This window comes from Prionailurus viverrinus, chromosome B1 (assembly GCF_022837055.1).
Source record: "Prionailurus viverrinus isolate Anna chromosome B1, UM_Priviv_1.0, whole genome shotgun sequence".
NCBI lineage: Eukaryota > Metazoa > Chordata > Mammalia > Carnivora > Felidae > Prionailurus > Prionailurus viverrinus.
In genome coordinates this window covers 175,266,947-175,290,690 of record NC_062564.1, presented here as the reverse complement: position 1 = coordinate 175,290,690, position 23,744 = coordinate 175,266,947, and the positions used below count along the sequence as shown (strand labels likewise).

The 23,744-nt window shown below is 41.6% G+C and overlaps 1 protein-coding gene and 1 non-coding gene across 2 annotated transcripts in view; one reads left to right on the top strand and one right to left on the bottom strand.

Annotated features, from left to right (window-relative positions):
* NWD2 (NACHT and WD repeat domain containing 2) overlaps positions 1 to 23,744 on the top strand; it is a 182,036-nt gene that overhangs the window by 7,520 nt on the left and 150,772 nt on the right. The gene's annotated exons all lie outside the window — the stretch shown is intronic.
* On the bottom strand, positions 11,956 to 12,062 carry LOC125164981 (U6 spliceosomal RNA). The gene has a single exon (XR_007151890.1). It is a non-coding gene; the product is annotated as a U6 spliceosomal RNA (small nuclear RNA).

Here is a 23,744-nt window from a genome sequence, read left to right as displayed (position 1 = left end):
ATGTTTATTTTTATTTTTGAGAGAGAGAGCATGAGTGGGGGAGGGGCAGAGAGAAAGGGAGACACAGAATCTGAAGCAGGCTCCAGGCTCTGAGCTGTCAGCACAGATCCCAACATGGGACTTGAACTCATGAACCATGAGACCATGACCTGAGCCAGTTAGACGCTTAACCAACTGGGCCACCCAGGCACCCCATTTAAGGCTTCCTGTTTTTTCATTGTTTTGGGAAGTAATCAGAAAAAATAAAGTTAAGGGGTGCCTGGGTGGCTCAGTTGGTTAAGCGGCTAACTTCGGCTTAACCAAAGTTAAGGATAAGGTTAAGATAAGGTTAAGTTAAGGTTAAGATCATGGTTAAGGTCATGATCTTGTGGTCCTTGAGTTCAAGCCCCGCATCAGGCTCTGTGCTGACGACAGCTCAAAGCCTGGAGCCTGCTTCAGATTCTGCATCTCCCTCTCTCTCTGCCCCTCCCCCATTTGTGCTCTGTCTCTCTCTGCCTTTCAAAAATGAATACATGCTTAAAAAAAAGAAAAAGAAAAAATAAAGTTAACATGGCAGAAAAAAAAAAACTGTGTGTGCGCGCGTGTATACACACAGCTATTTGCACCACAAAGTTAATAGTCTTAAAGGAGAACATACTGAACTGCTACTTTATGGTAAATGCACATAGAGCATTTATACTGTATTCTCAACTTCTAGTGGTTGTATCTTCATGTCCTGGAGTAAATATCATTCAGGCAGGGGAAGATGTTAGATGCAGGTACAAGACCAGAGAGCCGGACTGCCCGGGCTTGCCTCCACGGTCCACCTTTTAGTGCTGTGATTCTTAAGCACGTTGCTTAACTACTTTGTTCTCAGTTTCCTAATCTGTAGAAAGAGGACAGTAATAGTGCCTGCCTTGCAGGGTTACTGAATAAATAAAGAACTTACAACAGGGCTGGGCCCATAGTAAACATGAAATAAATGTTTGCCACGGTCACCCTTATTCTCTTTATCACTATTAGTTTCCGCTGTGATCCAGATCCTGTGCAGGCCTGGGTATGGAAGGATAAACCCTCCCCTCCTTATAGAAATGGAGTCTATGGAAGCATATCAGTTAGAATTCCACAGGAAAACAAGAAGCACTCCAGATACTTCAGGGAACTCAGCCATCCCAAAAGTCATTGTTAAGAGTCTGAGGAGTGAAAGGGATACCACTAGGCAGTTTCCAAAAGCCGTCACCTAGAGGGCAGGAAACCGTAGAAGCCACTGCCAGTTGTCCTAGCTGCGAGCCGTGTAGCTGGCCAGTTTGTACAAACACGCCCGACTGCTGAAGCCACGTATCAGCCACCACAACTCAAGGCAGAAGAACTTATCTTGTTCCCTTGTCCTCCATATCTCATGCAGGCGCACCCCCCCCCCACCGCCCCCCGGCAGAGTCAGAATTGCACTTGGACCCTCGCAGTGAGTAAGTCTAGGCCCTTCCAGGCTTCCAGCACAAGAGAGAGAATGAAAGGAAGCGGTGATGGACACTCACCACCAACATGCAGGGTCTAGTCCAGGGGGGAAGCAGGCGCATTGACTTATTCAACCAGGAGACATTCATGGAACACTTACTCCATATGGAGGGCTGTTCTGGTGCCTAGAATACAGCAGTAACAAAACAGGCAGGTCTCTGTTCTCATGCAGTTTATGTAAATAATATATGCGATGAGCACCGTGCTAAAGATATGAGCAGAGCAGTAGAGAGACACTGAGGAGGAGTAAGCCAGCCTAGAGCTCAGAATGAGGGTTGGGAGGGCTCCCCAAAGGAGCCAACGGAGCCAGGGTGTAAACACTATCCTACATGGTAATCAAATACGAGGCAAAGTGATGATCAGCTCTCTGGAGGGAATAGAAAGAGATTATTATTCAATGAAGAGCTTTTATCCCTTTGAACAAGAGAATGGAGCTGATGTCTTGAGGTGATAACTATGGTTTATCCCTTAAAGGTGGCCCATTTAGAAAGCCATTTAAAAGAGTGCGACTTGAGTATATAGGGCCGGCTACAAAGACATTGTGACTTTATGGTTTAGTCAATCATCTACAGCTCTTTTAAGATTCTTGTCACGCCATAGCAATGACACCACTTACTGCTTTAAAGGGTGTGTGTATATATGCGTTTTATTTTGTTCAGTTGTCTGCTGCCGTGTATCATGATGCCCACGCTGAAATTTAGTGACTTAAAACAATGATTTATGATTTCCCACAGTTCTGTGCCTGCCGGGGAATCCAGGTAGGGCTTGGCCTGAAGAAGACAGGTAGGTACCTTCTGCCGAGCGTTGGCTGGAGTCACTCACTTGACTGCATTCAGCTAAGCCTGGGCGGAACTGGGCTGTGGAAGGTCCAGGAAGGCCTCACTCCTGTGCCTGGCTCCTCAGTGCTCCTCCACGAGGGCTTGCTCTCCAGCTTTTCTCCTCACTCAGAGGTCTAGCCCAGGATTCATTGTAGGGGATTGGCTACCCGAGAGAAGGGAAATGGCAGCCACCAGGCCTCTTAAGGCCCTGGAAATCCCAGGATGTCATTTTCACTGTGTTCTGTCCATGCAAGTCCTAGGCTAGCCTAACTTCAGAGGGAGAGGAAATAGACCCTCTCTCTCAGATGAGCAGAGGTAGATGCACGTTGGGGGGGAGGGACGGGGAGGAGTTAATGATGGCCAACTTCAAAAGCTACCAAGACCCCAGTTGTATTGTGAAGTTTCTTTGGCCTGTTGTCCTAATTAGGTTAAGTGAGTAAATGCTTGCAAAGTGAATAAACTGGTGGCCTGGCACGTAGCACGTGCCCGACAGGTGTTCACAGTTGTGCTGATCAGTGAGTTGTTGAGCACTGATGGGGACTCCGTGCACAGTGCCCTTGTAGAACCTTCCAAATTCTAAACTGAGAAAAACCGGAGCCTGCAAATAGATGAAAATACCACCATTGGTACTGAAAAGGTAATAACGGAGAATGCTTTTGTGCTTCTTGATACTAAACTCCAGAATTAGACATTCTTCTACCCACACACTGGCACCGGAGGGCCTGCCCCACAAAACACTGAGCCTGGAGAAGAGAGCATGACCTCTGTGTGGACAGGTCAGTTCCTGGGGGAAGGAGTGAGCAGGTGGACTGAGCTTGCCTGGTTTATTTTTTCCCACATTTTCAGTCAAATGAGTCACCCCTTAAACCTTCCCACCCCTGTTCCAGGAAGTAAGGAAGGAGGTAAAAGGAACCCAGGAGTCCCATGCTCCAGAAGAAGCCTCCAGTTAGGGGAAGAAGGGCTTCTCCCCTAACCCAGATACTTACCTCTTTCAGTTTTAACATTTGTACACAGGATCACTTATATCGGATGTCTAGTTTGAAATAGGCCAAATTCTATCCCGGCTGGTATCTAACATAAGATGCTAAGCTATAAGGTATGACATGCTTTGTATGTAATAGCAGTAACTATATCAGCTGTCTGTATCAGATACTTTCATAAGGTAAGTGCTTCAAGTGGTTCAGGTGACCTTGGGGTAAGTCACTTCATCTCTCTAGAAACCACTACATTTTGGGGTAGATTGATAGGCAGCAATAGACAACCAAAAAAAAAACAAACAAACAAACTCACAAACACTTTTTAAAATGGCAAATGATACAGTTCCTGTAGTGTGACAGGAATTCATCTACAGGGTAATTGGGTTTGATAAAGGCTTAGAGTTCTTTGCAACTCAAAAAAATTCTTACAAGTTTTGCCCTTACTGGTCATGTGATTTAAATCAATGTAAAACCCCTAGGAGGTGGTTCAAAAGTATACATATATGCTGAGTTATGGACAATCTAAAAGAAAGTCTGGTGCTACTAACTTAAAGACCGATTCCTTCCTGTTGCTGTTTCAAAGCTTTATCTTTCATATTTTTTACTGAAATCAAACAGGATTCCTTCTGCAAATTAAAGTAAGTAGGCTAATGTATAATTAGGAAAAGGATACGTGATAGAAAGTTAATAAAGAGATTGAATGGCATCCAAAGCTGTAGTTTCTAAGAGAATAATACCCACTTCTAATGAAATGCTTCCTTGAAATCTCATTTTCAATCCAAAATATTTGCTAGGCTTTGACATGAGTACAATCAAAACAAAGAGCAAAGCCCAGATGTCAGGTGTCTTATTCCAAGAGTGATTACAGAATCTAACTCAGAAATGAAACCACAAAATTAAAAAGGTATCTTTCATAAAGTTTAATCTGATCCATTATGGATAGTGTCAGATTCTTGCCACTGAATAGATTTCCTTCAGAGTTTATTCTAAGTCTCACCTGCAGTATTTATTAGATACCCATTGTGTACAGCCAAACTCCTAACTGGTTGGTGTGGAGAGTTACAGAGGAAGTAAGAGATACATACTGTCTTCATTCTTGAGACTCCTGCAGCTAGGAGGCAATACAGGCATAACTACCGAAAGTATACTGTGCTTAGGGCACCCTGATGGCTCAGTAGGTTAAGTGTCCGACTCGACTCTTGGTTTCAGCTCAAGTCATGATGTCATGGTTCATGGGTTCAAGCTACTCGTTGGGCTCTGTGCTGATGGCATGGAGCCTGCTTGGCATTCTCTCTCTCTCTCTCTCTCTCTCTCTGTCTCTCTCTCTCTCTCTCTGTCTCTCTGTTCCTCCCCCTTACACACACACACACACACACACACTCTCTCTCTCTCTCTCTCTCTCTCCCCCCCCCCCAAAATAAACAAAACACCATGCTTGTGAGGTATTTCACACAAAGGGCACTTGGAAAAATTGGGATCAACCCGTGGTGTCTGATATCCCAGTCAGGCATGAGCTCATCAAATTTAGTCAAAAGGGAAAGACCAGGATGTGTCAAATCTAAGAAATGGACCTCTCTGCTGTAGAGGAATGGCCAGTGGGGAACTGGGTCAGTTGTAGGTGATGAGAGTAAGTCTAGATCCAAGAGAAAGGCACTGTTTTTGAAGAGAAAGCATTTGTTACCAAAGAGGCGTAGTGAGCACATATATGTTGAAATTTGTTCCATTTCCTTGAGTGTCAGTATAACTTCAGAGTTTACTCGGATAATAATTGGAGGGGTTCGGGCACAAGATAGGGACTCTGGGGAAGACAGAGGGGATAGTAAGAAGCATCTGGCAAAATCAAGGCAGGATCCCAGCCCCTCATCTTTAGGTGGGACCCAGGTCCTGAGAAAGGTGTCGGCTGCTGTTAGGACTGAAATCGAAGGCCAGGGCCACAGCTGCTGTCTGAGTGATCTGACCCTGAGTCTCAGGAGAGTTGGGAAAACAGGAACTAGGAAAGTAATAGGAAACATTTCCTGGCTGAGAATAGCCAGCACTGCAGGTGGCAGGAAGTGTGGTTCTGGATATTTCACAGAGTACATGCTGGGGCTGGGCAGCAGGAAGCCTTATTCAATACAAACAAGGAATTCAGAGCACTGAGAGATTAGAAAGGCTTGATTGGCCTAGTTGAAGATGACGAAGCATTACAAAGACGGAATAGTATATACCCTGGAAGGCAAGCTATTCTCATTGCTTAATCATTAGTGGTTGACTGAAATGTTTTGCAGCCACAAATGCGTTGGGGCCACATCCCGTGCTCAGGGATTGATTAGTAATGTCTCCTGTGGGTAAGAAATGGGGTGTATCCTTCTTTGTGCAGTGAATTTGCAACTGTGAACCCTGAGTGGGGAAGGGGTATGCAACAAACAGAAGGGTTTAGTTTTGGTTCATTTGGCCAAAGCAAGGAGAACAAGCCAGAGTGAAATAGGAAAAAAAATGCCCAAGAAATAACAGGTGAGAAATGTTCTTGCCCAAGTGACAGAACTGGTAGAATCACCACTTTTTAAAGGAGGAAAAATGTGTTAGCTGTAAAAGAGACTGAAAACCTACTTGCATGTGGTAGGACCTGCATGCTCGTTAGTTGCTAAGCAAAGGGTGTAGCTTCAAGCAGAAGACGGTGCTCTGTTGACAGTGTTCTGTAAAATTCTCTAATTAAAATAGAATTCAGAAACTACTGAAGTCAGTGAGTAAAAAGCAACAGAGGTAATCAAAGATATTACATATTAAAGGAAAAAAGAAAACCTGAGAACACGAAAAAGAAGATGTGAAAATTAAAGTTCCCTTTTAAGCCTAGGGTCGCTATTCAGAAGCCTGAATAATCTACATAGAGAGAATATGTAAAAAAAAAAAAAAAAAAAAAATGAGAAAAGACCCAGACCTTCCCACCTTGGAGGAGTTGCCTTTGGGGGCATTCATCTGCAAAGTCATGCAGGATGAAAGCATTCATAAAAGAGGAGTCTCACAATTTAACAAAATCACCATTGAACCTGAAGTCTTAGAAGGTGTGGGGGTTTCGTTACATGGCCCCCAATTTTTTTTTTTTGGCATGCATCCCACTGAGAGGTGGAATCTATGACTTTTCTCCTTGAATCTGGGCTCTCCCAACTGGTTTTGGCCAATAGAATATGGAACAAATGGCACCGCACCGGTTTCTGGGCCCTGGCTTCTGGAAATCGGCCACCTTGCAGTCAAGGAAAATGCGCCCCCTTGATAGTGCATCTCCGCTTTCCCAGTTCAGCTGAAGCCATGTGAGGCAAACGGCAGCCTTCCTTGCTGAACCCTGCCGAAATTGCAGATGTAAGGGGAAGATGAATGTTGTCTTAAGCCAGTGATTTTGATATGTTTTGCAGCAATAGACAAATTAGTAAAATAAAATAAATGCATTATAGTACGTACTGGGTAAGATGAAAGAACTTGGAGGTTACAGTTGGTTTTGAATCCCAAGATTTGTTGTAAATTTGTGTATTTAGTTTCCTCAGACTTCATTGTCCCTTCTGAAGGTTGGTCACAATAATAACTACCTGGCAAGATCATTGTGGGAAAGAAGTGAAATACGCAAGCACCTAACACAATGCCTGAAAGATATCAAGGACTCAAAAGTTCTAGATCCGAATTTGCTAAAAGCCCAGGGGGTTAGAGAAGAGAACGAGGGATAAAGGTTTCAAAGGAATGACAGTTGCTTGAGTAAGTTACTTTTTTGTAAATTGCAGCATGAAATGGTCCCTTTTCCCAGATTATGCCACCCATGTAATCACGTATGCTTTTAGCTAGAGGCAACTACATAAAAACACCGTTTTTAAATGATGGTTTTAACACATAAATATGAATTCAGCCCAAATTATAAGGTATTAAGTTACTAAGTTCCATCTCTAAATAACAGAGCAGATCTACTTAAAACCTGCTTTTAAAAATTAGCCCCAACTCTCTTTTTAAAGCCACGGATAACAAGCAGATTTCAATAAAATGACATTCAGAAAGAATAAAAAGATAGCACTTCCACCTTTTAATGTAGGGTGTGCTATAATCTTAAACCAAAAACCATAATTTCTTTCACACATAAAGAATCCCTTTAATGTTGCTTTAATCTACATAAAGTCTTGTCTTTTTTCTAACCCCTGTTAATCTTTTAGACCTTGATGCACAGTTTGCTACGATGTTTCAAAGCGTATTTGGTGCCCACATTCATGTGAGAAGGACCACTCTTCACAAAAAGGGACATCCCTCTTTAGGGAGGATTTCAATACAGACCTCACATATGTTTGAAAACTATTTCATTCTGTGTGGCCATTATGATAGAATGACCCCATGGTTACGTCAGTTGATAATTCTTAAAAAAATGTTTTTAATGTTTATTTTTTTTATTTTTGAGAGAGAGAGAGAGAGAGTGAGAGTGAGAGTGGTGGAGGGGCAGAGAGAGAGGGAGACACAGAATCCAAAGCAGGCTCCAGGCTCTGAGCTGTCAGCACAGAGCCACACATGGGGCTCAGACCCATGAACGGTGAGATCGTAACCTGAGCCAAAGTCAGACACTTAAATCACTGAGCCACCCAGGGGCCCCACATCAGTTGATAATTCTTATTGTATGTGTGTAATGGTCATTGTAAGCCCACGTTCTACTAAGCAAATGATCTAGATATTCCTGTGTGTTGGTGTTTGGGGTGGAGGAGGGGGGAGAGGAGATGGGAAGGGGAGGGAGGAGATGGGTCTCTTGACTGAGTCAGTGCAAGGTCCAGGGACAGGCGGATGCTAACTTCAATCTGGAGAGTGCTTATCATTCATTTCTTTGTTGATTCTGCTCTGCAGATTTCAGACTAGAATGAAATGAAGGAGAAGGCTCCAGAATCTAGAAGTCTTGAAACCAAAACAGTTTTGTTTCTCAAGTTTGGAGTTGGGTTATACTAGAAAAGGGCTAGCTATTTAATCTGGTCCCTCTTGGGATAGGGGAGCCAGAGTGCTTGGTGGAGGAAGGCTAGGAGCCTGCCACCCTTTATGTGCCCCATAGGATTATCTGAAGAAAACGAAATTTAGGGCTTAGCCAAGTGCTTTCATTCTTTTACTGAGATTTTTAAAAACTGTTTGAAACTCCTTTTTTTTTGGATTCAGTACTTGCTGTATAATGTTTTGTTTTTCCTTCTTTTTATCCTTTCAGAAATTAGTCTGTGTCAACCTTGTCAGGGAGGAAAAAACAGGTTTCACTTTTGCAAATCCCATGAGCAGTATCAAAGCAGACCTCTGCTCTGGGGGGCAGCCCCAGCGGGTATGTAAGCAGGTGGGTGTATAAGCTGACCTCACATGGGTATGCAGATTTCTGTCTGCCAGGGGGACAGCCGTGCAAACTGGTAGGCTGTGAGTTTCATGTGAGTCCGGGGCATCCAGGAATCATGACCCCAGAGTTCTCGATTCAGTACTGCCCACTATCTACCAGCGCTGTGACCTGAGGCGGTTTCTAGAACCATGAGTCCCATCTTCCTTCCTTTTTTTTTTTTAACTTGTTTTATTTTTTATTTTTTTAAATTCACATCCAAATTAGTTAGCATATAGTGCAACAATGATTTCAGGAGTAGATTCCTTTGTGCCCCTTACCCATTTGGCCCATCCCCCCCTCCCACAAGCCCTCCAGCAACCCTCAGTTTGTTCTCCATGTTTATGAGTCTCTTCTGTTTTGTCTCCCTCCATGTTTTTATATTATTTTTATATTATATATATATTTATATAAATTATATATGTTATATATTATATATATATAATTATATATTATATATATTTATATTATATAGTTTTATATTATTTTCATTTCCCTTCCCTTATGTTCATCTGTTTTGTCTCTTAAAGTCCTCATAGGAGTGAAGTCCTATGATTGTCCTTCTCTGACTAATTTCACTTAGCATAATACCCTCCAGTTCCATCCATATAGTTGCAAATGGCAAGATTTCATTCTTTTTGATTGCCGAGTAATACTCCATTGTGTGTATATATATATACCACATCTTCTTTATCCATTCATCCATCGAGGGACATTTGGGCTCTTTCCATACTTTGGCTATCGTCAGTAGTGCTGCTATAAACATGGGGGTGTGTATATGTGTCCCTTTGAAACAGCACACCTGTATCCCATGGATAAATGTCTAGTAGTGCAATTGCTGGGTCGTAGGGTAGTTCTGTTTTTAGTTTTATGAGGAACCTCCATACTGTTTTCCAGAGTGGCTGCACCAGCTTGCATTGCCGCCCCATCTTCCTTTCTACAGAAACAAAACCCCTCCATTGTCTCTTTTATGGAGTTCTGAGCATTAAATTCTGTTGTAGTATATAAACAGTGAGCCCGATGCAGAAACAAAGAATCATCCTTTAAAAAAAAAAAAAAACTCTTTCAAATACATGAGTTGGAAACTGACTCTTAAGTGACTGTGTTAACAGTGGTGCTCACATAGTATGTACTCAAGAAATGCTTGTTGAATTTGAAGACCCCTGAAGAGAAATGGAAGTGGAGAGGGCAGTGAGGTGGGGGCAGTCTTCCTCATGCCCCGGCCATGCTGGGTGTTTCTGCAGTTCCGGCTGTTGCCAGGACCACCTCTGGTTCCCAAATTCCATACCTCCTGTGGTGGTTCTGTCCCTGTTGTCTCCAGTCCCTCCTCAGTGAAGTAACCCTCCGTCACTATACCCAAACTCCTCATGCCTGTATGGCTCCCCTAGTCCTTCATCCCAGGGCTGATAGGGCCTCACCCACAGGCCAGCTAGGTGCCCACTGGGCTGGCCATGGAGGCCCAGCCCTAGGGTCCCCAAGCCCTGAGGCCCAAGTTCCCAGTAAGCCCCATTCCATGCATATAGCTCCCCGTCTCCTGCTGTAGCCACTGAGGAGGAAGTGGGGGGAGACGGGTGCCTTCCCACCAGGAAATCAGGGACTGGGGGTGAGGTGAAGAGAGGTCCGTCGTGAACTTGGACTGTGGCCGTGCAGCTTTACGTGCCTGTGCATTTCTCACAAGAACAGTGAGAAGGCAATTGTGCCAGTGGTACGGGCTAGCGACATTGTGTCTTTGAGGACCAGTTAGGCACCTTGCCGCTTTCTGAAACATCCTTTCTATGGCAAATTTCATTTTTTGTTCCATTTAAATCATGTGCCATCAGGCTTGCGTAACAGCCCTTTAGAAGTTGGAGAGCTGTGTTTTCACCTGAGACCTTCTCCTCGCCTTCTGATGGCCTTGTGTGCGCATATGGGAGAATGTTCTTGTCCTGGAGACATTGCGAGGTGGTAAGGGGTGGGGGGAAGAACATGGACTGAAATGTCTGGTTTGGACGGTATAGCTCTGTGACCTTGGGCATCTTCTCTGGGACACTTGCCTCATCTGCAGAATGAAGTGGCTGAGAAACAGGACCTTCTGGGACATCTTTCAGCTCCAGTATTACATTATCCCACTTCTTTGAAACTCCCCGGCAGTTCTGTCTTGTTTTGTTTCTGTGCGAGAAGAGGGAGTGTGGGGTCTAATAGCCCTTTTTCCTGACTCGGTGACCATGTCCATTCCTGTCCTCCTTAACCTACTGCATGAATGTGCACTGTTGATTTGAATGTGGAAAGTAAAACAAAGGGCACAAGTCAGTGGACGACATGGGCGGGATTTAGGAACTCTGACCAAAGTTTCAGTAGGAAGATGGGGAGCATGAGCAAGATGAAATACGCAGAAAGGGCCCCTTCCTTAGGCCAACAGATGAGACTTTAGGATGATAAAATCATTGGGCTTTGGGGTCAGATGGTTGTGTGTGAACTCCTGGGTGGAAGGGATTGGCTCTCTACCCTGAATTTTGTGGTGGAATGCATTGTGTGTGCATGTACAGCACACAACGCTTACGGGGGCTAGTAATAGAGGGTAAAGGGTCGTACTCAGGAGTCGGAAACACTTGGGTTGGAGCACTTGCCGTGTGCCATTTTCAGACTCCGTGACCTTAAAGCAGTCCGTTCCTCTAATCCTAGATTTGCCTATCTCTAAAATTGAAAATTTGCTGGGATTTTTATGAGGCTCAAATGAGGTAAAGCTTGTGAAATGCTTATCACATGCCTGGAACCTCATAAGCTTTCATTGAATGTTAACTAGGATTGTTACCATTATTAGCTCCATTATCTGTTTACCTGGGAGTTGCTGACACCTCAGCGGGTAAAGAAGTGACATCAAGCCTGGCTCAACTAGCTGGCAGTCATTCAAAAAAAAAAAAAAAAAACAACTCATCCACCATGGTATCTTTGTTGCCCACTCAGTAGGAGAAGGAAGATGTGTGCTATGATGACATAATTAGGAAGCATTTATATTCTGTTTGTATTAAGCCAGAATGTTTATTTCCAGCTGCCTATCAAGGTTGACATCTTAACGAGGCCATAGCTATTATAAACGTTTTATTTTTTTAATATGAGATTTATTGTCAAATTGGTTTCCATACAACACCCAGTGCTCATACAATGCCCAGGGCTCAACACAGGTGCCCTCCTCAATGCCCATCGCCCGCTTTCCCCTCCACCCCACCCCACCCCCATCAACCCTCAGTTTATTCTCAGTTTTTAAGAGCCTCTTATGTTTTGGCTCCCTCCTTCTCTAACCTTTTTTTTTCCTTCCCCTCCCCCATGGTCTTCTGTTAAGTTTCTCAAAAATATGGAACGCTTCACGAATTTGCATGTCATCCTTGTGCAGGGGCCATGCTAATCTTCTCTGTATCATTCCAATTTTAGTATATGTGGTGCCAAAGCCAGCACTATTATAAACGTTTTAAAAAGTGCTTTCGTAGAATTATCACCAGAAGGAAGTTTAGAGCCACAAGAATCAGCATGCCTTCTTCCTTTTACTCTCAGACCCCATTTTTAATCAGTGACAATAGTCATTTAACAAGTGTTTGTTGATGGCTTTCTGCATACAAACCACCATTCTAAGCCTTGAGGATAGAATTTAGCAATGCTAAATAACTACACATTACCCCTACCCCTTGTGGTTGTCACGTTCAGATGGAGGGACCATGACATAAAAAGGCAAATACATTTGTTTGTAAAGTTTGTGGAGGTGATGGTATGTATTATGAGGAAAAGTAGAGTGAGATAAAGAGGAAGCATTTGGGCAGGTACTGTCTCCCAGTAATGAGTGGTCAGAGAATGTCTGAGGAGATAATATTTGAACAGAGACATGAATGGCGGAAGGGAGCCAAGCACTTCTGCCAAGAAGTAAGTGGAAGGAGGAAGCAGTAAGTGGAAGGAGGAAGCAGTAAGTGCAAAGGTCCTGTGGCAAGGCATGCCTTTGGAGACCCAAGGAGCAGCAAGATCAGTGTGGTGGGGAATAGATGGAGGCAGTGCAGTTTTCACAAAAGTGTGTACCCCCCCATATTGGCAGGTACCAACCAACCAGAACAGATGCCATCTATAAGCAACCAGTAAGCTGTGCTTAGTGCGTCTCTGTTGAACATCAGTCTTTGGAGGGAACTTAGGGAGGCCAGATCACATGGGGCCACCATGTTCTTTTAGCATAATTTCTAGGCTTAGCTCCAGAAACGAACTTTATCCATAAAAGATAAGGATTACTGTTTATTTGGGGGGGAGTACATTTATTATTGACTCGGGTTATTTTTAAAAGTGAGTGTAAGAAAATTTCAAGGCAGATTTGTTACAAATCTGATCTGTACTTGTTTGTTTTTCATTCGGCAGTTCCTTCAGCATCCTGTTAGAGTAAAAAGATGTGGAACCTAACTTTCATCCCCTGCCTACTCTGGCTTCTAGGAATTAAAAGAGAAGGGGATAAGAGACACAGTTATTGGATCTTTTGAGTTAGCAGGTGACAGAGTGCCCTAAACCATGGGAATAAGACTCTTAAAAGAAGAAGCCACCTTCTCATATGTGACCTGGGCAGATCAGAAGTCCTCTGTGAGGTGGCAGAGGGTGGGGTCCGTCTTAGTCTCTGGGTGCTGGAAAGCGTCACAGGCTGCTTTGCTTCTTGGTATACCTCCAGGTGGACCCCTGTCATGTGCTTGAACTAAAGCCCTGAGGAACCCTGTTGAAAATTCTTTGAGAGTAGAAACCAGGGCAGTCATTCAGGAGCCCATGATAAAGTTGATGGGGCAAGGACCATCAACCCTACCACGTCGGCCTTGGTGAGGGCAGTAGCAGCCATGAGAGAGAGTGATGGCCGTCAACATTAGAGGCCTGAGTGAGTGTCACCTAGGGCCTCTGGCAGCCCAGCAGCAGCAGCTGTGATGTGACCCCCATCAGGGACAACCAGGGGCTACATGGTGCGGCTTTCACAGCTACTAGGATCCCAGGGCATTTTGTATCTACTAGACCTATACCTGAGGCCGAAAAACGGAACAGTCCGCAAAGGAGAAACACATAAGCCACATGTTTCGTAGCAGATCCCCAAGATGACCAAGAGTCTCATTCGTGGATTCATTCATTAGAGAAATCCTGCATGGCTGGAGCTGTCTGCCTCTTTCCCTTCTCCAGTCTGGTTTGGAGGCTGAGGGAGCGCGGGTTGTGAAAGCTTTCAAGATGTTAACCATGACAGAGAATTGTGTGGCTTCAGGTTCTGGAATCCGAAAGCGCTAGGTCTGGTATCTGGGCTCCGCCACTTTGTGGCAGTGCGTCTTCCTCCTCAACCTTCCCGAGCATTGGTTTCCTCATCACTGAACCGGGCTGAAAATAGCACTTGACTTAAAGTTCCTGTGAGGTTTAATGAGATAATGTATGGAAAGCACTTAGCACTGTGCCTGGTGTAGTGGACACACTAATGCTAGTTGTTGGTTTGATAATTCAGAACGGAAGTAGAATGAGTGTGTGTGTGTGTGTACATGTATGTGGTGGGGGGGGGGCATCGGGTGGGAAAGAAGGGGAAAAGAGGAAAAAGCAGAGAGGGAAGGAGGAGGGGAGAATATTCAGGAAGAATACAGCAGGGGAAAAAAAATCAGGTGTGCCGAGGTGTGTGAAGATAAAATATTTGAGACCCTTGAATGATAGGCTGGAATGGGCCCTAAATTATTTAAAATGAAAAAAGAAGAAATGATTTTAGCAGTAGGGCTTTGGATGATCATTGGAATTAATTAAAGATTGCTTTTATTCCTGAACATTTACTGAGTTCCTTTACACAGTGAGATGACGAACAACCACTTTCTGAGCATCCCTGAAACAAGATAGCAATTAAAGAGAGTGCTAGGGGTGTATCTGATCATTATTATGATGGAGATTCCAGACTATGGCAGCAGGGCAGTTAACAGCCATTCTATTCATTTCTGATGGAAATAACACCAACAGACCCGGGGAGGTTTTAGTCGTGGACTCCTTCAATCTGTCTATCCACTCCCAAAGCTAACAGATAACTGTCAATTTTAATTTAGTGCCTGGCTGAATTCAGATGGGATAGGTGGTGATTTTTTTTATCAGCCCCTTCCTATGATATAGGAAGACATGGAGAATTTGAGTGGCTCACTGAAGGTGAAATCGCTGGCTTAAACCTCGTATCTTCCCAGAACTTCAGAAGAGTTTGCTTTGCTTTTGGTGGATGTGTGGTCTGTATCGTTTCTCTCCCTTAGGTAAAATGAGGTTTCTCTATCCTCCCCCATCCTGGAGTTGTGTTGTTCATCATTTTGATTTTTTATAATCAGCTGACCTTTTTCCTAAATAGGTCATTTTGCTGTACAGTCAGTAAACTCAGCGTTCTGGAGATTTTTGCCCAAGGAGGCTGCATATATTTATATCTGGATGTGTCCATATGTCAAGCAGATATTTCAGTCTATATTTGAAAGCTGGTGAGGTGGTAGCATTTAAAATTCCCTGCCCTAACAGAACAAAATGAAAACAAATACCCTTAACATATAACCAGACATTTTCAAATGTTCAAAAGATGAAAAATGAGACTTCATTAAATAATAAATAAAATCAGAAGCAAAATATGCAGGATCTAGCCCTGTATCATTGATGCAACTATATTCTATGCACACATAAAAATGTTTAATTCCCGTTTAAGTTCTAAAGACGAATCACATTTAGATGTGTATAGTATATGTTTTTTTAATATTTGCTTATCTTCAGAGAGAAACTGTGAGTGGGGGATGGTGCGGAGATAGGGGAAGTGGGGGAGGGTGAGAGGATCCCAAGCAGACTCCATGCTGTCAGCACAGAGCCTGATGCAGGGCTTGATCCCATGAACCGTGAGATTGTGACCTGAACCAAAACCAGGAGTTGGACACTTAACCAACTGAGCTACTCAGGCACCCCTAGATGTGTATAGTATATTTTAAAATAAAATACTATAGTCCTCTAATACCATCTTTCAATCATCAAGAGTTAAAAAAAAAAAATACATTTGTTTTGGGCACAATGTTTCTGCCATAAGAATTATACTATCAAAATATGCAGGAGTGTTTACTGCAGAATCTGTAGGGTAGAATGAATCTCAAAATAGGTCTCCCTGCCATTAAATACTCAAAATAATACAAATTTCAAGAATATTAAAATCCGATCCAAGCAAGTTATTACCTCTCAAGCCCAGTCCAGCCTCTTCCGTGACTTGATTGTAAGCTTTTCTACCTTCCAAAAAAAGTGAAGCTGTGGAAGGGGAAAAAAAAAAAAAAAAAAAAAGGAATACTTTGTGATAATCAAGTATTGAATAATTCTTTTCCAAAAGGAGAGTAATGGGGTGCCTGGGTGGCTCAGTCAGCTAGGTGTCTGACTCTTGATTTCAGCTCAGGTCATGTGCTCCTGGTTTGTGAGATTGAACCATACATCAAGTTCTGTGCTAATAACACAGAGAGCCTGCTTGAGATTCATTCTCTCTCTCCCTCTCTCCCTCTCTCCCTCTCTCCCTCCCCGGCACACACACGCATCCTCTCTCTCTCTCAAAATAAATATTTTAAAAAAGAGAGTAAGTCCTCAAGATCCAGATTATCAAATGCTATCGTTCAAACAGGGTCAGCTGCCGTGAATTATACAAACTCCTAAGATTTAATTGACCCAGCTGTGAACAGTCTCTGTGTAAAGACACACAGAAGTATGTGACATGGGATTTATATCCAGGAGCTTACAGTGTAGTTACTGACAATGACATCTGAAGTTAGAAAGTATCTAACAAACATAAAAGATTGGAATTCATTTTCTGTTGCTTTCTTAACAAGTTACTACAAATTTAGTGGCTTATAACGGTACAAATATATTATCTTAAAGTTCTGGAGATCAGAAATCTGAACTCAGATTTTCTGGGCCAAAGTCAAGGTGTTGACAAGGTCTGCATTCTTTTTAGAAGTTGTAGGGGAGAGTCTCTTTCCTTGTCTTTTCCAGCTTCTGGAGTCTGCCTGTATTTGTTGCCTCGTGGCCCCTTCCAGCTTCAAAGCTAGTGGTGTAGCACCTTCAGGTCTCTGTTTCTGACCTCTGCTCCCATTGTCACATCTCTACCTCTGACTCTGTCCTTATGGTCACACTTCCTCCTCTCACCAGATCTTTCTGTCCGCCTCTTATAAGGACACTTGTGATTATTGGGTCCTCTCAGATAACCCAAAATAATCTCCCCATTTCAAGTTCCTGCGTTCATTCACATCTGCAAAGTCCCCTTTGTCATGTCAGGTAATGGTTACAGGTTCTAGGGATTAAAATCTGAATGTTCTGGGGGAGGGGCCCTTACTTAGCCTACCACAACTTTAAGCCACCAAAAACCACCCTTGCGGCCAAGATTTGAAGATGCTATAACAACAGTCTTTGCCTTCAGCTTCATTTCCCACCAAACCCCCTGAGTGCATTGTTTCTGGCTACAGCCCTGCCCTTTCTCTCCTCTCTGCCTTTGTGAATCCTCCTGTCTCTTGTTCACCTTTTGGAGTCCTACCCATCCTTCAAGAGTGGTCTTGAATGCAGTGTTCTCCCTTCAGTACTTGTGACTTTCCCGGGTTAGCCAGCACACTTTGTCTGCAGGGGACAGAAGCCTATCTCAAACTAATTTAAGCAAGAACTGGAGTTGTATTAATGCCAGCAATTTAATGGTGTAGGGGCAAGTCAGGGCTGAATCTGACCTCGGAAATAGGTAGGATCGGTGTCTTAGTTTGGGCAGCTGCAACAGAATACCATAGGCATGGGTGGTTTAAACCAACAAACATTCATTTCTCAAAGTTCTGGAGGCTGGGAAATCCAAGATCAATGTGCCAGTACATTCAGTTTTTAGTGAGAGCCCTCATCTTGGCTTGCAGAAGGATGCCTTGTTCCATCCTCACATGGCTGGGAAAGAGGGCTGTGGTCTCCCTTTCCCTTCTTAGGAGAGCACTAATCCCAATATGGGTTCCACCTTCTTGACCTTATGATTACCTCACAGAGACCCTACCTCCAGCACATTTAGGGATTAGGATTTTAACATGGATTTCGGGGGACACAGGTATTCAGTTTGTAACAGTCAGGAGCTTGAACATGATTAGGACTGTGTGCTGCTGCTTTTTGCTTCTCTCCACATGCCTACCAAATTATCTCAGACCAACACTTCTGACTTTGGTGGAAATAGATGTGGCCACAGGCTACTTCGGTCTCACAGTTTTACAACTTTTAACTAGGAAAAAAAAAAAAAAAGAAGAAGCAGTCTCCTTCAGCTAGAGTTTGAAAACACTTGGGTGGGAAGGACTTCGATTGGCTTGGCTTTGGTCACATGTTCAGCCTTTAGACCAATCACTGTGTCCAGATGGTCACGTATTGAAGCTGGAGAATGGAAATGGGGAAAAGATTCTCACAAGAGGTGAAAGAAGGAAAAAGGTGTTGGAAAAAAAATACTTGCTGTAGCCTCCAACCTGGTGTTACTTCTCAAACCCCACTTTATATATCTTAATTTATATTGCTGTTACTTACACCACCTCTATCTTCTTTTTCATGACATTGATCATATATTACTCTGGATCGTTATACCAACACACTGAATCCTTAGAGGAAGTGCATATGTCTTTCTCATTGTCACCCCACCCCTCCCACCTGGCACTTAGTACTGTGCAATACCGATAGTAAATGTATAGTCAGTGTGTTAAATGCAGTTGAAGATAACATGGTAAAAGAAGAGATATCTTGAGGCAGCTCCAGGTTAATTAAAATAAGTGCTAAAAATTCAGAGAAATTAAGTATACAAAAGAGCTTGATGACTTGAAAAATGTCATCGCTTGAGCTGGAACTTGGAAGATGAGTAGAATTCAGGGTAGAAAAAGACCTATAGCAAAGAGTATGAATTGTTACAGAATGCATGTGACCATAAAGGAAACACAGAGAAACAGAAAACTAAATTTTAGGTGGAGACTGTCTCCTGATTCCGAGACCACTTCTTATGACTGCGTTGCTATAAATCATAAATATTTCATGTTCACATTAATTAGAAATTGTCATTGCAGAATAGGAGATTTTCCATAACTTGCTATGATTCATACAAGCAGTCATCCAATTAATTACTTGCTGAGGGTTTACTATGATTATGTATGCATAGTAGGAGCTGTCACTCATGTTAAGGAACCTATTGCCGTTTCACCGAGGGAGGTAAGGAGCTGCAGGAAAAATGCTGAGGAAAAGGAGAAAAGCATTGCAGCCCTTGACAGTATCAACTCCATCAGAGCCTGTGGCTTTTAAGAATTCTTATGAATCTATTAATCAGAACAAAAAGAGGGTCTTACCCTCTAGTGTAGACATCAAGGGGTCCTGTCCATTTTTTTTTTTTTGATATGCCTTTTCTCTAGAAAATGTAGATGACAAGACTCTTCCTTTGAATTGAGCACCTCACCTAGGGATGCATCTAGCCACAATCTATAGACCTACAAAAGTTAAAGACTTTAAGTTTGGAGTGATAAAGATCTTGCAACCAGAGTCCTGCAATCATACCTCTCACTCTTAATGTGTTCTTTATAAATTGGTTTAAAGTTTATTCTGACAGAGAGAAAGCAAGCAAAGGGGGGAGGGACAGAGAGAGAGGGAGGGAGAGAAAGAGAGAGAATCCCAAGCAGGTTCCACCCTGTCAGTGCAGAGCCCCACATAGGGCTCAAACTCCCAAACCATGAGGTCATAATCTTAGCCAAAGTCAAGAACAGACCCTTAACCAACTGAGCCACCCAGGCACCCCAATGTGTTCTTTAAAACAAGAGTTGAGTCCCTACTATATGCCAGGAACTAATATTGTAACAATAATGGAAAGCATTATAACAAGTAATAATAAATTGATTCTGCCTCCAAGGATTTTGTGTCTAATGAGGGAGAGAAACAAAGAAATAGAAAGTAATAATTGCATGTAATAAGAACCGTGAAAGCCATTTGACCCCAGTGTCATAGGTTGTCTACTCTTCTTTATGAGCTTTTACCCTTACCTGTTCCTATGACCTATCTTACTTCCTGTAGGAGTCCTCTGTAGAAAGACTATAGCTTTGTATTCAAGAAACTATTTCCATATGCTTGCCCCTTCTCAACTTGGAAACCTCTGAATTACCCCTCACCACCTCTGGAATAAAGTCTGAACTTAAGAGTCTGAGTTGCTAGGCTTTCATATTTTGGCATCATCCTACCAGCTAGCTGATTTCTTCCTGTACTCTACCCTCACGTATTCCCCCAAATGAAGCATTTGTGTTTCAGTTTTAAGGTCTACTTGCAGGAAACTATTCTGAACGAACTCCTGGGAAAATTATTGCTTAAATGCTGATTTTTAAATCATAGACCTTTCTCATTATTGCTTCACTTTATCTAGTGTCTATGCCTTGTTTCCCCAATTCATTGTTAACTTCTAAAGAACTGGGATTGTTCTATGCATGTGTTGATTCTTAACACCTTGGACAGTACCTTGCCAGAAAGTCATCCAATGAATATGCAGTATTACAAAACGTAGCTTGAATGTTGATAAGACAATTACAAAACTAGGTTGACATATGATATTTTTATGCAGTAAGGTCACTCATCGGCATTAGTGATGTGTCCTATAATTGGTAAGAGCTTGTAAAAGGCTATTTGGTAATATTTAAAGGAGAAGGCAGACTGTTGGTATGAGGAAATCCATTTTTAAGAAAATTATTCTGGTAGCAATATGAATGGTGAGTTGATGAGGTGAGAGAGACTGGAGGCAAAAAGAGGAGCCACAAGACAGGTGTACTATGTAATATATTAAGCATAAGAGGCAAGTTAGGGGGCTCCTGGATGGCTCAGTGGGTTGAGCTTTTGACTTCTGCTCAGGTCATGATCTCACGGTTTGTGAGTTGAAGCCCACATCAGGCTTTGTGCTGGCAGTGCACAGCCTGTTTGGGATGCTCTCTCCCTCTCTACCTGCCCCTCCCCCACTTATGCATGCACGTGTTCTCTTTTTCTCTCTTTCTCTCTCTCTCAGTAAATAAACTTAAAAAAATTTTTTTTTAAAGTGGCAAATTAGTATCTGCGCCAGGATTCTCCCAAAAACCCAGCATAACCAATTGCATCCATAATTATTTAAATGTTGTTAAAGCATAAATCCTCAGGATTTATTTCCATTAATTGTTTAGAGAGAGAGAGAAAGAGAGAGAGAAAGAGAGAGAGAAATAAAGAAAGTCTGTTTTTAGCCAAGTAAGATCAGTTAGAGTGCATTCCAGATTTATTAGTATTACATAGATGTGAGCATGGGTGATTTCATAGGAATTAAATATAATAGCCTGTATCTGGGGCTAGAATAAATAACATGTGTTTTATAATCACAAATAAGTTTTAAAAAAAGGAGTATACTGAAATTGATGATGCCAGTCACAATTTGGTTTGATCCTGGACATCCAGATGCTGTCTCCTCTTGTGCTGCTCTTAATGGTTGATTGTACTTTTTAATTAAGGAGAATCTGAGCTACGCAAGACTGAGGTCTAGAATATTAAACTAAAAAGTGGAAGTTTAATCTACAGTCTTATCTACGAATGATCCAGTAATCCTTTGTGAAACTTATATGCATTAAGATATGTAGATGTTAAGGGTACAATTTAATGAGTTTTAACAATGTATTGCCTTGTGTATCCACAAGCTGTACATATCCCTTGCCCCCAGAAGCTCTTCATGGACTCCTCACCCGTCAGTTTCCACCCTTCATGAGCACTACTCTTCTTAATCCCTTTGCCAGTGATTAGTTTTGTTTATTTTTGAGCTTCATTCAAGTGGAATCATACAATAGGTACTCTTTCATCTGCGTTCTGTCACTCAGCATAAGGTTTTGGAGATTCATCATTGTGTGGTATAGTTCACTCAAGTACTATTCTGTCTTATAAACGTATTGTTGTTATTCTTTTGATGACATTGAGGTTTCCAGTGTTTTTTTTTTTTCTCTTATGAATTGAGATGTTGGCATTTTTTGAGAGTCTTTCATTGTATATATTTTCATTTGTTGATTAAATACCCAAGAGTGGAATTGCTGACTCAAAGGCTGTCAATTTGTAAAAACTGGTTGCGATTTAGGTACTTTACATCAGTCAATATTGTCCGTCTTCTAGTGAGTGTGATGTGGTATCACATTGAGGCTTTAATTTGTATCCCTCTGAGGAATACTAATATTCAGCACATTTTCCTATGCATATTGGCCATTCATACATATTTTTTTGTGAGGTGTATTCCAAGTCTTTAACAGGTTGGGTTTTTGTCTTTTTATTAATTGGTAAAATTGTTTATATATTCTGGATACAAGTCCTTTGTCAGATCTATCTATCTATCTATATATATATCTCAAATATATATATATCTCAAATATATATATATCTCAAATATATATATATCTCAAATATATGTATCAAATATGTATATCAAATATATATATATATATATAGCAAATATTTATTCACAGTCTATAACATGTACCTTTCATTTTCTAAATATCTTTTGATGAGCAGATGTTTTTAATTTTGGTGAAAAATTACCAATTTTATATTTAGTGCTTTTTTTGTCCAAATAAACCTTTTCCTATTCCAGGATAGCAATTATTCTCTTACATTTTTTTTCCCTGAAAACTGTAATTTTTGCTTTTAGGTTTCAGTCTCTGATGCAGGTTGAATCAATTTTTATATAAGGTATGGACCAGGGTTAGGATTCATTTTCTATACATTATCCAGTGATCCTGTGCCATTTGTCTAAAACATGTTCTTTACCCCCACTGAAATGCTTTAACAGCTTTGTTGAAAATCGGTTGACCCCGTGTGTGTGTGGATATGTTTCTAGACTATGTTCTGGTTTGTTGGTCACTTTGTCCTTATTCCAGTATCACACTATGTGTTCATATTGTCTTGAAATAAGGTAATGTAAGTTTTCCAACATGGTTTTCTCTTTTGGGATTCTTTTGGCCATTTCAGATCTTTCTAATTTCCATGTATATATTAAAATCAGTCCATTTTTATAAGACAGCCCACTGAGATTTTGATTGGGTTTCCATTGAATCTACAGATGAATTTAAAGATAATTGATATCCTAACAATATTAAGTCTACTAATCTATGAACATGGATATTTCAACAGTGCGTTATAGATATCAGTGAACAGGTCTTACACATTTTTATTTCTTTTTTTTTTTAATGTTTATTTTAAGAAAGAGTGTGAGCGGGGAGGCACAAAGAGAAGGGGAGAGAGAGAATCCCAGGAAGGCTCCATGCTGTCAGCACAGAGCCTGACTTGGGGCTCAATTTCACAAAATGAGATCATGACCTGAGCTAAAATCAAGAGCCAGAGGCTTAACCAACTGAGCCACCCAGGTACCCCTAGGTCTTACACATTTTTAAAAATTCTTTCCTAAGTACTTAAAAACTTTAATATGTCCTTTTAAGTGGCACTATTTTATATAATTTTCTAATTGCTGCTAGTATACAAAAATACAGTTGATTTTTATGTTAACCTTATATGCCCTATGATTATGCCGAGTTCATTTATGAGTTCAAATAATTCTTTTGTAAATTCCTTAGCATTCTCTAGATACGTAATCATGTCATTTGGAAATAAAAGGTTGCAATTCTGCCTTTCAGGTCTTTACACATTTTATTTCTATTTCTTGCTTTATTGCACTAGCCTATTATACTTCAGAGTAACTTCTTGAACAGAAATGGTAAGAGAAAATATTTTTTCCTTGTTCCCAATTTTATGAGAAAATGTTCAATATTTCACTATAAAGTGTGATGTTAGATGTAGGTTTTTGGCAGTTGCTCTTTTTCAGATTTAAAATTTTCTAATCAATTCCTAATTTTCTGAGGGTTTTTATTATGAATGGGTTTGCATTTTACTAAAGACTTTTCTGCATCACTTAAAATCTTATGGGTTCTCGGTCCTTAATTCTGTTGTTGTGGTTAATTGCATGTTTATTTTCAAATGTTAAATTAGTCTTTTCCTTTCTGGGATAAACCTAACTTGGTCATCATATATTATTACCTTTTAATATTTATGGCTGAGTTTGATTTGCTGATATTTTCAGGACCTTTAGTCTGTGCTCGTGAAGGATAG